The sequence below is a fragment of the Cupressus sempervirens genome, chromosome 9 (assembly GCF_028749045.1).
Source record: "Cupressus sempervirens isolate cs-2001-9-10 chromosome 9, ASM2874904v1, whole genome shotgun sequence".
In the NCBI taxonomy this organism is placed as follows: Eukaryota; Viridiplantae; Streptophyta; class Pinopsida; order Cupressales; family Cupressaceae; genus Cupressus; species Cupressus sempervirens.
The window spans coordinates 489,571,579-489,587,327 of NC_143126.1; the positions used below are offsets into that span (position 1 = coordinate 489,571,579).

At 38.6% G+C, this 15,749-nt stretch overlaps 1 protein-coding gene across 1 annotated transcript in view; it reads right to left on the reverse strand.

The window, feature by feature from the left end:
* The window catches only part of LOC149539458 (uncharacterized), a 29,388-nt gene extending 13,881 nt beyond the window's left edge, over positions 1 to 15,507 (reverse strand). The window contains exon 1 of the mRNA XM_089799216.1: positions 15,373 to 15,507. The gene's annotated coding sequence lies outside the window, so the exon portion shown is untranslated. The remainder of the gene's footprint in view (positions 1 to 15,372) is intronic.
* Between the last annotated feature and the right edge of the window lie 242 nt (positions 15,508 to 15,749).

Sequence of the window (15,749 nt, forward strand, 5' to 3'; positions counted from 1 at the left end):
AATAGACATGTATGTCTTCCCATGATTTGAGACTCATGGTAACTTTGCAAAAAAAAATCTTTGAGTATCTTGATGCCATGTTTGAAAAAATACAATGCACTAGCACCTTGAACTTTAGCAAATAGAACTCCTTTCATGGAAAAAGGGGAGACCACTATTTCATAGATAGTCCATCCCTGAAACCATCACCAGTCCAACAAAGCAATGACTTGATTGCTTCCCAGGCTCAGTAGATGCTTTTAAGAACAAAAGTTCCCTAGATTTGCATTATTACTTGCATGATGAGAAGGGTTTGAAAACTAATCTTCTTCCAAGAAAGTGTATTGACTAGGAATATAGAAGAAATAATGCCAAGGCCTCCTGATTCCTTGGGCAGGCAACACAAGTCAATACAGAAGAAATGCAATTCACATAAGTCAATACCCTATTTTGAGTGGAAATACCCTATTTGTGAATGGAAATAATGCCAAGGCCTCCAAATTCCTTAGGTAGACAACAATACTCCCAAGAAACTCTATGGAAATCATGGTGTTTAGAATCTGAAGCCCAAAGGGAATCCCTGAGGAGCTTCTCCAACTTCAAGCAAGAAGCCTTAGAAAGAGACCAACATGAATAATAATACAAATGGGTAGTAGCCAAAACCTTACAAACAAACTTGGAATTTTCCAGCCAAAGAAAGAGGCTTGGTGAGCCAATAATCCAACTTTTTAGAAATCTTGGCAAGCACAATGTTTGAAAGATCCACAACCGAGGCTTGGAAGGTGAAGGGGATGCCTAGGAAATAAAATATCTCTTTGTGTTAAATCCATTTACAATTATTTTGAGCAAGCCAAGCTGGAGAAGGCAGGAAGGACTACCTATAGCATAAAGATTTGTACCGTTAAATGGAGGACCCTAAAGCTAAGAAAAAAGTTTCAATGCATTGTAAGACATTAGAAACATTTTCCTCATCCTTAATGAGAGTGAGAAAGGATTCATTGGTAAGTGCCCATTGACAAGCTAGGTAGGTGACTTGGGCAAGGAAATGCATCCGACATGACCAGAGGAGATGGCATAGTGAGAAGATAACTAAACCCTTCAACAACAAGAACATGCAAAGTTGGAGCCAAAGGACATCCCTTATGGATGGACTTGAAAAGACTAGAGGCCAAAAATTGCCTGTTATTGATGGTTATGCAAGTAGAAACATCCCCAAAGAGCATTTCAACAATGTGTAGAAACATTGAACCAAATCCAATGGCTTGAACCATAGAAATAATGAAAGGTCAAATTCAATCTAGTCATAAGCCTTAGTAAAATTAGTTTTGAGAAAAAAGGGTTTTCTTCTTAGACCTATGACCCATTCCATACCTTCCCAAACAAGAATAATATTATCAAGAATATATCTGGATTTTATGAAACCAGTATGCTCTAGGCATACAATCAAAGGAAAAAATGATGAATTTTGAGATCTAGGGCCTTAGCAATGATCTTGTGAGAGACATTCAACAAAGTGATAAGTCTCTAATTACAAATGTGTTTAGGATCATTGGCTTTAGGTATGAATTTAATGTTTCCTTTGTGGATAATGTTGCCTAAGGATTTAGAGTAGAAAGCTTCAAGGAAGATCATATGTAGAGCAAGCCAAAAGGAATCCCACAAAGCCCTCTAAAATTCACATTGGAAGCCATCACACCCAAGAGCCTTATCATCCTCTATGGAGAATAAGGATTCCTTGATGTTATTAAGGGTAAGCATTTTCTTACACAAAGCATGCAGCTAACTGCAAGCATATTTGGACTAACAAAAGTGCTTTCCTTCAAAGCTTGGTCCTTGTCAGCTGAATTTCCTTGCATTGTGAACATCTTGTCATAGTGTCAGACAAAAGCTTGAAGAATATTAGAAAAATAAAAGAGAATCTTTTAGCCTTCATTAATTCATTTTATACCCACTGAAATATGACAAGCTTTAAGAAACTAGAAAATTTTATTTGAAGTTCGGTCTCCAATTTCAAGCCAGTGGAGATGAGCCTAAATCTGAGCACCCCTTGAAGGATTTTTTTTAGCAACTTACTTCTGGTGGTCGATATTTGCAAGACAAAGTTGCAGGTCTAAATCAAATGGATTCATGGCTGAGGCCTCAAAAGTTGCACACCAGTCTTTGGTAGTGGTGCCATAGGATTGTCTATGGTATAGAGCAAGTTTCCTACCATAGATGCAAAGAAATATTTATGTGCAAGAGATTGCATCTTTCTACCATTGAGTCCATCCATTATGGGTGTGGGGATGAGGTTCCAAATTCTAGACATGCAAAATATGAGCTATAGTGGGGTCATGACTTAGGAGTGATGTGCTGAGGAAAAATTGTGTCTTATAAGGATGTTGCTGAGTTGTTTGCCAAATAATAGTAAATTATATGGGTTAATGGTCTAACAAATTCACATCATGTAGAGGAATGATAGGTTATTTCATTTCTTTAGAAAAAGAGGAAAAAGATTGTGCAAATATCATGGCACAATCAAGCCTCTTAAATATCATATGTTACCCAACTCTAAACTTAGATAAGGTATGTTGAACCCCAAAATTCTATTGGTGGTGAGCATTGGGACAAGAAAGGCCCAATTTATTATGCGTGTTCTACCAAGCTTCTTGTTCCTTAGTCATCCAGTGGAAAGGTAAACTCCCATATTTGTCAGAAGTTAGGTCCACCAGATTGAAATCCCTACATATAACCAAAGTGATAGGTGGTAGATAATCCATCATCCAACACCATAGCTATGACCTTTCAATAGAATCATTTAGAGCATAAACATTAACTATTCCAAAGGAATGGTCATTGAAGGACAACAAAATCCATACAATTCATTGCATGGCATAAGAACAATGAGAAATAATTGAAGAAATTAAATAAGTGGAGAGTAAAATACTAACATCAACTCAGCCAACTTTGTGTTGGGAAGAAAAAAAGGTGCTATCTAGCCAAATAAAATGGCAAGAAACAGTGAGAAAAACCCCAAATTTTAACTTGCTAGAGACACAAAATATCTTGTAATGAAAGTTGATTACAGGTGTCAAACACATAGTATTTGCATGTCATCCTCATCCCCAAGAGAGGAGAAATTGTTGTGTGAGGAGACGGTTGTGAAGCTAGGAGAAGAATCTCTTCTAGAGATGATTATCCTCTTGTTAGAGCCACCATCCGGATCTTCTCCATGACCATCTTGGTTGCAAGATCATCAAAAAGGTTGGGAAACAATCATAGAATTTGCGTGTGGAGTGCAAACCCAAGTAGGCTAAGAAACACTTGGAGATACCACTATCCTCTATCCAATAAGGTTTGAAATAAGTGGTGGCAGAAGAGGCACCACCATTATGACAAGAGCAACAATGGAGGTCACAATAATAAGCTCCAACAAGGGTTCGGTAAAAGAAAACATTGGTTTTTTTAGAGACAAGGAAATTTTAAACTTGCGAACTACAATTGTCCATTCATCTATTTTTTTCATTCTCGGTTGGCTTAGTCTATGTCTCCTTGGTAGGAGATAACTTTCAAGGCATGACCAATAGGAAATCTATGATTGTATTCTCAGTAGTTTGACACTGATAAAAGGTATTTGGCATGTTCAAATAAAGCACCTTATGGTTGAAGCTATGGCATCAATTTGAATGTCAATAGTTTCCTTGAGATTATGGGAAATATTGACTTCAATGCAAACCCTTCTTTAAGGGCAATAGTTGAGAAACTTTTCTAGTTCCATGTAGATCAGCTTGCCAAGGGTTTGTGCAACGATGTGAATAAATGACCAACAAGGTACATGGAGACCTGAGAACTCAACCAACACAAGGACCTTTGATTTCTTATCATCCGAGATGGAGAAGTCTCAGGACCAATGTTGACATCAAGCAACAAAGACCTAACTGTATAGGGCGCATGGTTAAAAGATGCATTGGCCAAGGAAGGGTTTGCAAACTAAAATTAAAAAATCCCTTGGTGAGGTTTTTAACACCTTCAAGATGGACCTAATGAGGAGTCTAGGCCTTGGCTACCCATTCTTTAAGCACTATTTCAAGAGGAGTTCTACCAACAGAATACTCTATCAAAGTTTGCTTCTCTAATTAGTCACAAAAATTATCTGAATCTTGAATGTTCAAGATTTTTTAATTTTTATTTTTTTTGCGGGGGGGTGGGGCGCTTACCTCTAGAAACACTTTTAGAACAAATTTGTGAGGGTGTTTGCTCGAAGGAGGCACCATGGGCATTTGATGCAACAACTCCAACACTAGCATCAACTATTGGGCTAAAGTTGGCTAGATTCATATTAAAACTCCTCATGCTTCTTCAATAAATGAGGTATTTCATTTTAATTGTTTCATTCACAAAAATAAAAACAAAAAAATAATTAATATATAAAATAAAAATTGAACATTGTAAGAACAATTTTGAACTCCATCCTTATTTTAATATTTTTCTAGAGAGGAGCATCATGGAGGTCTAGTAGAAGTATCAACCTTCGATGGCCAATCAACCCACCTTTTTATGTTTTAAGAGACTGGTAAGAAAAGTGAAAAAAATCCTTCTCTTATGGATCTCTTTACGAAAACAAATTGTGAGAAAACTTGTAGCTTCTCAACTTCAATTACCATAACTGCATTTTGATGTTGGACTAGGATATGTGGAAGCTTTTACAATACTAGTTTACAAACTTATCCTCCCTTGGTTTTAAAGGAAGCAATGCAATAACTCCAGCTAGCTTGCCTGCCTTGGTGGGCTTTGTGAAACTAAAAAGCCCGGATTTGGAGTGATGCACACAAATTCATGGGGGGCTGGTTCATCCAAAAGGACTCCCCAATTTTGAGTTGTTCAATATTGGATGGTTATTACAGAAGAGAAGATGCTCATATGTTCTAGAATTTTCCCCTTAAATCATAGCACCCAACTAATAAAAATACAAAGCCTATTAAGGATGTGTTGTATTCTGCTTCTTGCCATAGACTCTTGTACTTGCATAATCACTAATGAGAAAATCCTTATGGAGCTTAAGAAGTCCATCATATTGATCCTCTCCATTCTATACAAAAATGGGTCCCTAATGTTCACTACTGCAATTGGACTAGTGTTACCTGTATCCAACAAGCAATAGGATACAATTGCTTGAGCTGAAAGATATCCAATTAGAGGATTCTATTTCCCCTTCAACTGGTAATATCTCATTTCTCACGCAACTTGATCTTTGGACAAAAATAGTTTTCTAGGTTCAATTATGTGGGAAATGGGGAGACTTCAAAGCTTCAAGGTTTTTTTAATCTTTACACCAATCTATTAGAGGGCTCCATTCAAATGAATTTGACTTCTTGCAAAAACAAGAATTGTTGCTAGCTGACTATCAATTGACTAGAATAATTCCTTCATTGTTGAGTCTTCTTACAAATCTCCATTTCCTTTCTCTTGACTCCAATGCCATTTCTGGTAACATCCATCCATATATTGAAAATATCTCCTACCTAGAAATATTTTGTATTAGATCTACTTCCCTTGAAGATCACATTCCACCTGAATTGGGAATGCAATCTCTCTTGACCTCCTTTTCTCTAATTGAAAACTGCTTAACAGACCTTGTTCCCTCCTCAATCTCAAATAGTTTAGGCTTAGTAGAATTGACCTTTTATAGCAATAAATTGACTAGTACAATCCCACCAAAATTGGACAACACCCTCTCTAGCCTCGGGTTTCTATATCTATAGGGCAATCAGTTGAAAGATACCATCCCAACCACTATTGTCGATTGTCCCTAGCTAAGTAGACTTGACTTGTCTTTCAATCATCTCAGTGGAGCAGTACCATTGGAGTCCAATATAATATCAATTTTTCAAATGCTACCCTTCATCTAATCAACTCATCAGTGGGAGCATTATCACAATCCCCATTCTTACAACCATCTAGAATTGTACAAGTTTAATCAATTATGGATTGATCACAATCATTTGACTAGATACTTGCTAGAGAAGCTCCCCACAAATCTTACTCTCTTGGGACTATAGTAATAAGATAATAGGAAGTATACCTTCACTTATTGCCAATATAACCAATATGAGGGACCCTAATTTATCTTCTTACAGACCACATCCCATCCTCTCAAAGAAAAATTGAATAAGTTGCAAAGACTCTTGTTGGATAACAATGAGCTACAAGGAAACATACCCAGTGAGATTGGAGAAATAAAAAGCCTTAGGAAGCTATCTATGACTCATAATTTTCTTTTTGGAGAGATCCCTAAGACAATTGGTTGCCTTCAATAGTTAACACATCTTGTGCTCAACCACAACCAATTCTCCAAGAATGCCCCTGCAAGTTAGGGGAAATGCTACAAATTGAAATTGTTGGACCTCTCTAACAATAAGTTTAGTGGATGCATCCCCCATGAAGTGGCTAGCCTTTCTGATTTGTACATATATTTCAATTTGTTGAAAAACTCTTTCCAAGGACCTCTGCCTCAAAAATCGAAAAGATTACTCATGTTCAAGCCATTGATGTTTTAGTTAACAGATTAGAAGGTTAAATTCTAGCCACTCTAGGAAGCTATTAAGAACTTGAATATCTAAAGCTTTCATCAAATGAATTGGAAGGTCCAATGCCAAATTCTCGAGCAGTGAGTTAAAGAGTCTCGTGAGCATGGATTTACCTTCCAAAAAATAGTCAGGTTTGATGCCCACCTCTCTAAAGTTCCTAAAAATGCTCCAATTCTTGAATTTGTCTTTCAATAACTTGAGCAAAGAGATCCCCAAAGATGGAATATTTTAAAATTTGATAGTTGTATCATTTAGGGGAAATGTAGGTTTGTATGGGGAATGGATCCAGTTACCTCCATGCTCTATGAATAGAGAAAGAGGGGAAGGAATGTAATGGGCACCCCTGGATGTCCCAAAAAACTAAACCAATTTGCTGAAAGGAATTTTGTCAAACAGTTTGCATTCAACCTCTTATTTCTCTGCTTAATGTTTTAAACCCCTTATAACTCTAGAAATCAAACGTTTATTTGTTTGTTGTGTTTTGTGCATGGAATTGGTATCATACAACATAAACAAGAAAGGAACTACAATAATATGCAAAGTGGAAATGAACTGCTGCTAATAAAATGTTATTTTTAGAATTCATAAAACCAAATACATGGCAGATTTATCAACTCACTAATTACTTCAGCAGTATTGACATAATACTCTAGCCCATGCTTTCGAACTTGCTGCTATAGTGCTTTGTCCTTCAATCAGTCCACTACCTTCGTAATATCATTCCCTCAAAGCAGCATAAGCGTTGGAAAAGTAGTGAAGAAGATATGAGCAAAATACCAAATCTGCTTGTAGCTGGAAATGCAACTAAATTGCCTAATAATGAAGCCAATAAGAAAGAATTCCAAAAGCCAAACCCCAAGGGAATGACATCTAGAATGTTACAAGAGAGGATAGACGTCCTCAAATGCCAAGAACGGAGCTGCAACTCACACACCAATTTCTTCTCATATTCAACCTAGCTAATGAAGCCACAAATGCTTCCCTTTATTCTATTTCCAAGGGTCCGCTCAACTCATATGGGCAATGTGGGATAAAAGATGTGTAGTATATAAAACATATATTAAAATACCCCTTATGTCTCCCTTGGGTACACATCCCCATAAAATAAATATTAAAGTAACACTTTAATATTTTACAATTAAATTAGCTTTAATAAAGGTTCTGGCATTAAAATGTATTAGCAATCAGACTCCGAATAATGCGAGTGATAGCTCATCAGAAAGCTCTCACCGAGGAGTATCAAATCCAATCACCAAAATTGACCTACACTGTGCCCTGCTGACTTACTAAAAATAGTAAGTATGCCTGAAACTGAGTAAATCAACTTCGTTTTGGCCTAAACTGGAAATGACTAGGCCAAAACACTCCAGGATCCCATTAAACCCTTCGTTAGCCCTCGAGACCATGTAGAACAAGGCTAATGCACACACACTTGGTCAACTGCTAAAATGGGGACATTACAGTCCATCACCCTTGAAATTGCTTGTCCTCAAGCAATCTCAGTCCAACCTGCTGAATAACCTGCTCACTCTCCCATGTAGAATCTTCCTTCGGCAGGTCTCTCCATCTGACCAAATACTCCTTCACTATCCTATTTCTAAGCTTCCTCTCTCTGGTGTCCAGAATAGCCTCGGGTACTAACACAAGCTTCCCCTCCTCATCCAAAGGGGCTAAATCTGTAGAAGGCACTACATTCTGACCAATGGCTTTCTTAAGCCTAGACACATGAAACACATTATGCACTCGATTGCCCTCTGGAAGCTCAAGCTCATAGGCGACTTTGCCCACTTTGCGAATCACCCTGTAGGGACCATAAAATCTAGGTTTCAACTTTTCAGCTCCGCTCTTCTTGAACGATGATTGTCTATATGGTTGTAGCCTCAAGTAAACCATATCCCCTACCTCGAAGCTACGCTCTATTCGATACTGATCAACATACAATTTCTATTGATTCTGGGCCTGTTGTATATTCTGTTTGAGCACTTTCAGGATGTCCTGACTATCCTGCAATAAGTTTTTGGCTTTGGGCACTCTACTGTCCCCCAAAACTAAATCCATAAAGCTAGGTGCTTCATAACCATGGAGTGCCATGAAAGGAGTCATCTTGATGGACATATGATAAGTGGTGTTATAACAATACTCTCCCATATGCAACCATCTGATCCAAGCCTTTTGTTGTGCATTTACATAGTTCCTCAAATATCCTTCCACCCATTTATTCACAATCTCTGCTTGCCCATCTATTTGTGGATGATAACTAGTGCTAGGTGTAAGATATATACCACACAACCTAAACAACTCTTGCCAAAAAACACTCATAAACTTACTATCCCGATCGCTGATAATGAATCTGGGCAGCCCATGTAACCTGAATATCTCTCTAAAGAAAAGATCTGCCACCTATGCTACTGTGTAAGTGGACGGAATAGCAAAGAAGTGAGAAAACTTTGTCAAGTGGTCCACCACCACATAGATGCAATCTCTTCCCTGCACTCATGGTAAACCAGTGATGAAGTCCATCGAAATACTTTCCCATTTCCTATAAAGAATGGGCAAGGGCTGTAATAAACTTGCAGGAAATGTGTGCTCTACCTTATTCTGTTGACAAACCACACACTCCCTGACATACCTCTGAACATCATCCTTGAGCCCTTTCCATGAAAACCGCTCTCGGATCTGCCTGTAGGTCTTGAAGACCCTCGGATGTCCAGCTATGGGTGCATCATGAAATGCCTTCAGTATCGCCTCTCTCAAATGTGATGACAGAATCAAATAAACCCTCTCCTGAACTCTGATCAATCCATCTATCACCTCATAGTGATCATCCTGTATGGTACCTGAAATCAATCCAGAAGCCCAAGCATCTCCGAAATACTCTGCTATAATCCGATCTCTCCAATCTCCTGAAATCTCTGCCAGAGCACATAAGTGAGGTCTCTGAGATAAGGCATCAGCCACCACATTTTTCTTACCTTTGACAAACTCTATGTCAAAGTCATAAGCTTGCAATTTAGTCACCCATTTTTGTTGCCGGTCATTAAGATCACGCTAGCTCATGAAGTATTTCATATTGTTGTGATTAGTCTTGATCACAAAACGTCCACCTACCAAATATGATCAAAATTTGGCCAATGCATGCATTATGGCCAACATCTCCCGGTCATAGACAGAATAACTCTTCTCAACTCCTCGAAGCTTCCTAATCTCGAATGCAATGGGATGCTTCTCCTGCATCAATACTGCTCCAATCCCATCACCTGATGCATCACAATGAAGCTCAAAAGGCTTTGTGAAATTCGGTAGAGCTAGAACTGGACATGAACACATTACCTGCTTGAAATGCTCAAAACACCTCTATGCTGCCCCTGTCCACACAAAGGCTCCTTTCCTGGTAAGATTTGTCAAGGGTGTAGCAATATGTGAGAATCCCTTACCAAACCTCCTATAAAAACCACATAAACCAAAGAATCCCTTAAGCTGTGTAAGGTTTGTGGGAGTAGGCCACTCTACAATAGCTCTAATCTTTTTGGGATCAACCCGAATGCCATCTACACTAATGATATGCCCAAGGTAAAGGAGCTCAGTCATGCCAAACTCACATTTAGATTCCTTGGCATACAATGACTCTCTCTCCAAAATAGATAACACCTCCTCCAGATGATGTAAGTGCTCCTCCCAGGTCTTACTGAAGACCAAGATGTCATCAAAGAAGATCAAGACAAATCTCCTCAGCTGCTTCCTGAATACCTGGTTCATACAACTTTGAAATGTAGCGGGTGCATTGGTTAGACCAAATGGCATAACCATGAACTCAAAGTGGTCATAGTGACATCGGAAGGCTATTTTCTCAATGTCCTTTTCTCTCATCCTGATCTGATGGTATCCGGATTGCAAATCAATTTTGGTGAAGAAGCATGCCCCATGCAACTCATCAATCAACTCATCAATCCTAGGAATGGGATACCTGTTTTTAATTGTTTTCTTATTCAGTGCCCTGTAATCGATGCACATGCGCATCATCCCATCCTTCTTCTTTACCAATATTACTGTTGAAGCAAAGGGGCTCTTACTGGGCCTGATATGCCCCATCTCCAACAAATCCTTAATCACCTTCTCTATCTCATCCTTGTGTTTCTTAGGATGACGATAGGGAGTAATCATAACTGGTTTGGCTCCCTCCTCGAGCTCAATAACATGTTTCATCCCTCTGTCAGGAGGAACCCCATGAGGAATATCACTAAATACTTTAGCATGTCTATCAAGTATCTTCTGGATATCTGGTGGATGACTCTTTTCTTGTAGCTCTGGTGAAGTTGGCATAATGTAGCACTCTGCCACCCACTCTATGTCATCATGACGAAAAAGTCTCTGCATTCTCCTCAAGGACACTGCTCTGCAACCTCCATTTGAAAGACCTCTAAGTACCACAGTTCTGCCCTCATGCTAGAATCTCATCTCCAATTTCGCTAGGTTGAGTGTGAACTCCACTAGTGAAGCCATCCATGTCATGCCGAGGATGACATCATAATCTCCCATGTCCACAACATAGAACTCATCCTTCAACTCGTAGCCATCTCCAAACCTGATGTGAAGATTAGATATCTTCCGAGTGCATAATAATTTATCACTGTTAGCCACCATGACTCTAAACCCATCATGCTCCTCTGTCTATAACCCTCTCCTGGCTACCAACTGTGCATCTATGAAGTTATGTGTAGCCCCAATGTCAATAAGAGATATCACTTTCTGCCCCTAGATAGTACCCCTGACCATAAATGTGATTGCCTTTTGGGCCCCTGTCAAGCGTGCCAACGATCTATCATCCTTAGGAATGCTGCTCTCCTCTATAGTGTTACCCTCATCTGAATCGGAGTGCTGATCCTCCCCCTCTAACTCTGAATCTTCTGCTGAAAAATACTCCATTTGATTTGCCTTAGCCTTGAGAGAACATTTATGAGATAAGTCCCAAGGCTCTCTATAATGGAAGCATAGCTTCTTCTTTCGAAGTTCATTCAAGGTTTCATTGTCTAGTCCTTTTGATCCTTCTTTGGGTTTTCTATACTCTTTCTGAAACAGTTTTTTGTCTTTGTCCTTGCGGTAGGAAGAATCTGTTGAATGGTTTTTTTCCTTTGTATACCAAAGGGGCTAAATCTCGTGCCTTTTTAGTTGCTTTAGCTAAGGTGAGTGGATCATGTACCTTCACCCAAACTCATAATGGATCAGCGAGACCATCACAAAATAACACCACCAATCTCCCAAGAGAGATATCAGTAACAAGTACAGACAAGCGCTGAAACTTGGCAATGTAAGCATCCACAAAACCTGATTGTTTTAACTGTGCTAGTTCCTTGAAATGTAACTCGAGATCCCTAGTGTCAAATCTTTCAATCAATGTTTCGGTGAATTCCTCATAGGATGTAATCTGATTATGCCCCAAAGTCACCATGCCATGATGACACCATTCATGTGCAACGCCATCCAAGTGCATAGTCGTATACTTGATAGCCTCCTCCTCAGGCATAGGATTTCGTTGCAAGTATGTATCTACCTTCTACACCCAAGCTCGTGCAGTCATCTTCCTTGAAGCATCATAATAAGGTAAGGAAAGTTTTCCAACTTTCTTTCTCAGCTCAAAGTTTTGATTCCTCCCTCCTGCTCTAGGCATGTGTCTCATCCTCAAGTCCATATAATCTCTGAGGGAAATATCCGCCTGAAACTCCAGTCCACTAGCCTCCCAGTCCCTCATGAACTGATCCTGTAACTCGGTAATCTATGGTTCGTTTACTGGTTGAACCGGATCTCTGGGTGGGAAGGTGGGTAGAAGAGGGCTCGAGCTCGCAGTCCGCCCTAGGCATGCAATGTGTCTAAAGTTATCAGCCTCATTCCCATTGTTGTCGTGTCCATTATTACCATTAATGTTATTCTCAGGACCATTGTTGTTGTCTTGGCCTCCATGGTTATTGTTTCCCCCATTGTTATTGTTTCCCTCATTGTTATTGTTTCTGTTGTTGGCATCACCTGGATTAATATTGACACCCATCTGTCTACCCATGAGCTGCAACATCATGTCCATTCGCCTATTCTACTCCTGCTGCATATGCTGCCCCTGCTCTAATGTATCCAGTAATTGTCTGAACATTACGTCCCCCTGATCTGGACCGGCATTCCCGCCTCTGCCTAATCCTGTATTCTTGTCATCTCGATCACCCATATTGTTGTCCTGATCAAAGAATGTCTCCTCTGTGTTTGTATGGCTGGATTCAATATCTTCCTGCATGGATGTACTAGATTGTTTGCTTTGCAAGTCTGAGATCCTATTTTGTCTTGCTTTGGTATCGCGAAAATTATAAGGCCCCTGTCGCATGCTCAAACATAAATGCTTAGCCTGTGTTTTTTTTATTTTTGATTTTAGTGTTTTGGCATTTCATCAAACACTTTTCCCTCTATTTGGTTGTTCCAAATTCCCTATAAGACCTCTACAGGATGGCAGGACTTATAGCTCTGATACCACTGTAATGGGCACCCCTGGATGTACCAAAAAACTAAAGCAATTTTTTGAAAGGAATTTTGTCAAGCAGTTTGCATTCAACCTCTTATTTGTCTGTTTAATGTTTTAAACCCCTTATAACTCTGGAAATCAAATGTTTATTTGTTTTTTGTGTTTTGTGCATGGAATTGGTATCATACAACATAAACAAGAAAGAAACTACAATAATATGCAAAGTGGAAATGAACTGCTGCTAATAAAATGTTATTTTCAGAATTCATAAAACCAAATACATGGCAGATTTATCAACTCACTAATTACTTCAGCAGTATTGACATAATACTCTAGCCCATGCTTTCGAACTTGCTGCTATAGTGCTTTGTCCTTCAATCAGTCCACTACCTTTGTAATATCATTCCCTCAAAGCAGCATAAGCGTTGGAAAAGTAGTGAAGAAGATATGAGCAAAATACCAAATCTGCTTGTAGCTGGAAATGCAACTAAATTGCCTAATAATGAAGCCAATAAGAAAGAATTCCAAAAGCCAAACCCCAAGGGAATGACATCTAGAATGTTACAAGAGAGGATAGACGTCCTCAAATGCCAAGAACGGAGCTGCAACTCACACACCAATTTCTTCTCATATTCAACCTAGCTAATGAAGCCACAAATGCTTCCCTTTATTCTATTTCCAAGGGTCCGCTCAACTCATATGGGAAATGTGGGATAAAAGATGTGTAGTATATAAAACATATATTAAAATACCCCTTATGTCTCCCTTGGGTACACATCCCCATAAAATAAATATTAAAGTAACACTTTAATATTTTACAATTAAATTAGATGTTACTTTAATAAAGGTTCTGGCATTAAAATGTATTAGCAATCAGACTCCGAATAATGCAAGTGATAGCTCATCGGAAAGCTCTCACCGAGGAGTATCAAATCCAATCACCAAAATTGACCTGCACTGTGTCTTGCTGACTTACTAAAAATAAGAAGTATTCCTGAAACTGAGTAAATCAACTTCGTTTTGGCCCAAACTGGAAATGACTAGGCTAAAACACTCCAGGATCCCATTAAACCCTTCATTAGCCCTCGGAACCATGTAGAACAAGGCTAACGCACACACACTTGGTCAACTGCTAAAATGGGGACATTACAAGGAAATAGAAGTCTATGCTATGTGGTGGAGAAGCAAAAGGCAAAGAATTCCATATCACAGGGAGCTTCTAGAAACATGTTTCCTATGATGACAGGACAAAAAGGAACAAAAAAATTTGCTACCATTGGATATTAAGGGTCTTCAAGGTACATATATGTTATCTTTAACTATAAGCCAAGTACTAACCTTGAATTTACCTTCATTTCCTAGCTTTCTAAATGTAAACATGTGTTGATAATATGTATTTCATATTTTTTTACAGCAATGAAAACAATTTCAGTGACTCTTATATCAATTAATTCGGAAGAGTTGAGAAAGAGATGGATTTGCATGATCCTGTAGTCTAATTTCAGGCCAATTTGATGAGAAGTAGTCAAGGGCCAAGGCAACTAGATGCTCAAAATATGAGCTAGAGAAGGCAAAGCGACAGAGGTAACTGTTCGACAAATAAGATGCTCAAAATACAATTAGTCTGGATGAATGAACAAGGCTACTAATGCAGAGATGGTGGAAGTGTAGGGTATGCAAGTATAAAAAATTAGCATATGCATGAAGTAGAATATATTTTCTTCTTTTCCTAAAGCCAATACTCTTGAAATCTAGTTGCGTCTTGCTCTGCAACGTGGCTTCCGTTGTTTCCACATAAACTACCATGCATCCTTTTGTCTGAACCTAAATCCATAGACATTAAATATATAACTTACATGAAGCTTACTATTAGATAGGATATAGTAGTATAAAAGACAAACATTGAAATACTTCCAAGATTTATATGGCTACTATTTTTCATAAAAAGCCTATAAGAGATTATGGTGAAAGTGAAGCTAAAGCTCTCATAAAAGCACAAGGAAGTGAAAGGTAAAAGAAAATTAACAAGAAGGATAGGAGAACCCTATTGGCGTGCCGTATATATCTATATTGAAATAATTTTTATAGGTGATTAGCTTTTAAACTTTGCATAAACTTCTTTTAAACAACAACATCAAATAAACAATTCAATACTATGGTGTCTACTACCCTGTAGCTTCCTTCACAAATAGTAAGGTTACAGTTTCTACTCAATATCCATATCATAGAAAATACTATCATATTCTTAATGGGTTTTATGAGCAATAGAAAATCCTCATTCCTACTAAGCATGACTGAGTGACAAACATGGAATAGACTAGTACTGACCTCTGGGATATTCACCAGACCAGACGATCTGTAGAAGTTGGAAAAAGGGTGCACGTGATGGAAGTGCTTGCAGCATTGTATTAAGAAAGCACACATTTCCTACATTTGTAAGACCTCTTGGCTGCCACCTCTTCATTGTGAATCCCGTCCTGCTTGTTTTTCCTTGAGAAGGCTTTGGTATAGCAAAAACTGCCCCAAATTTTTCCTAATTTATCACTTCCAATTTCAGAATGGTGCTAATGTTCAATGTACTCAACCTGAGAAGGACAAGAGTGCATCAAATCTTTAGTCAGAGCATGACAAAAGCGACACACATTTGTGTGATCTTTAAAGAAAATTTATTGTGGCATAAAGAAAATTTATTGTGTCCAGATGCC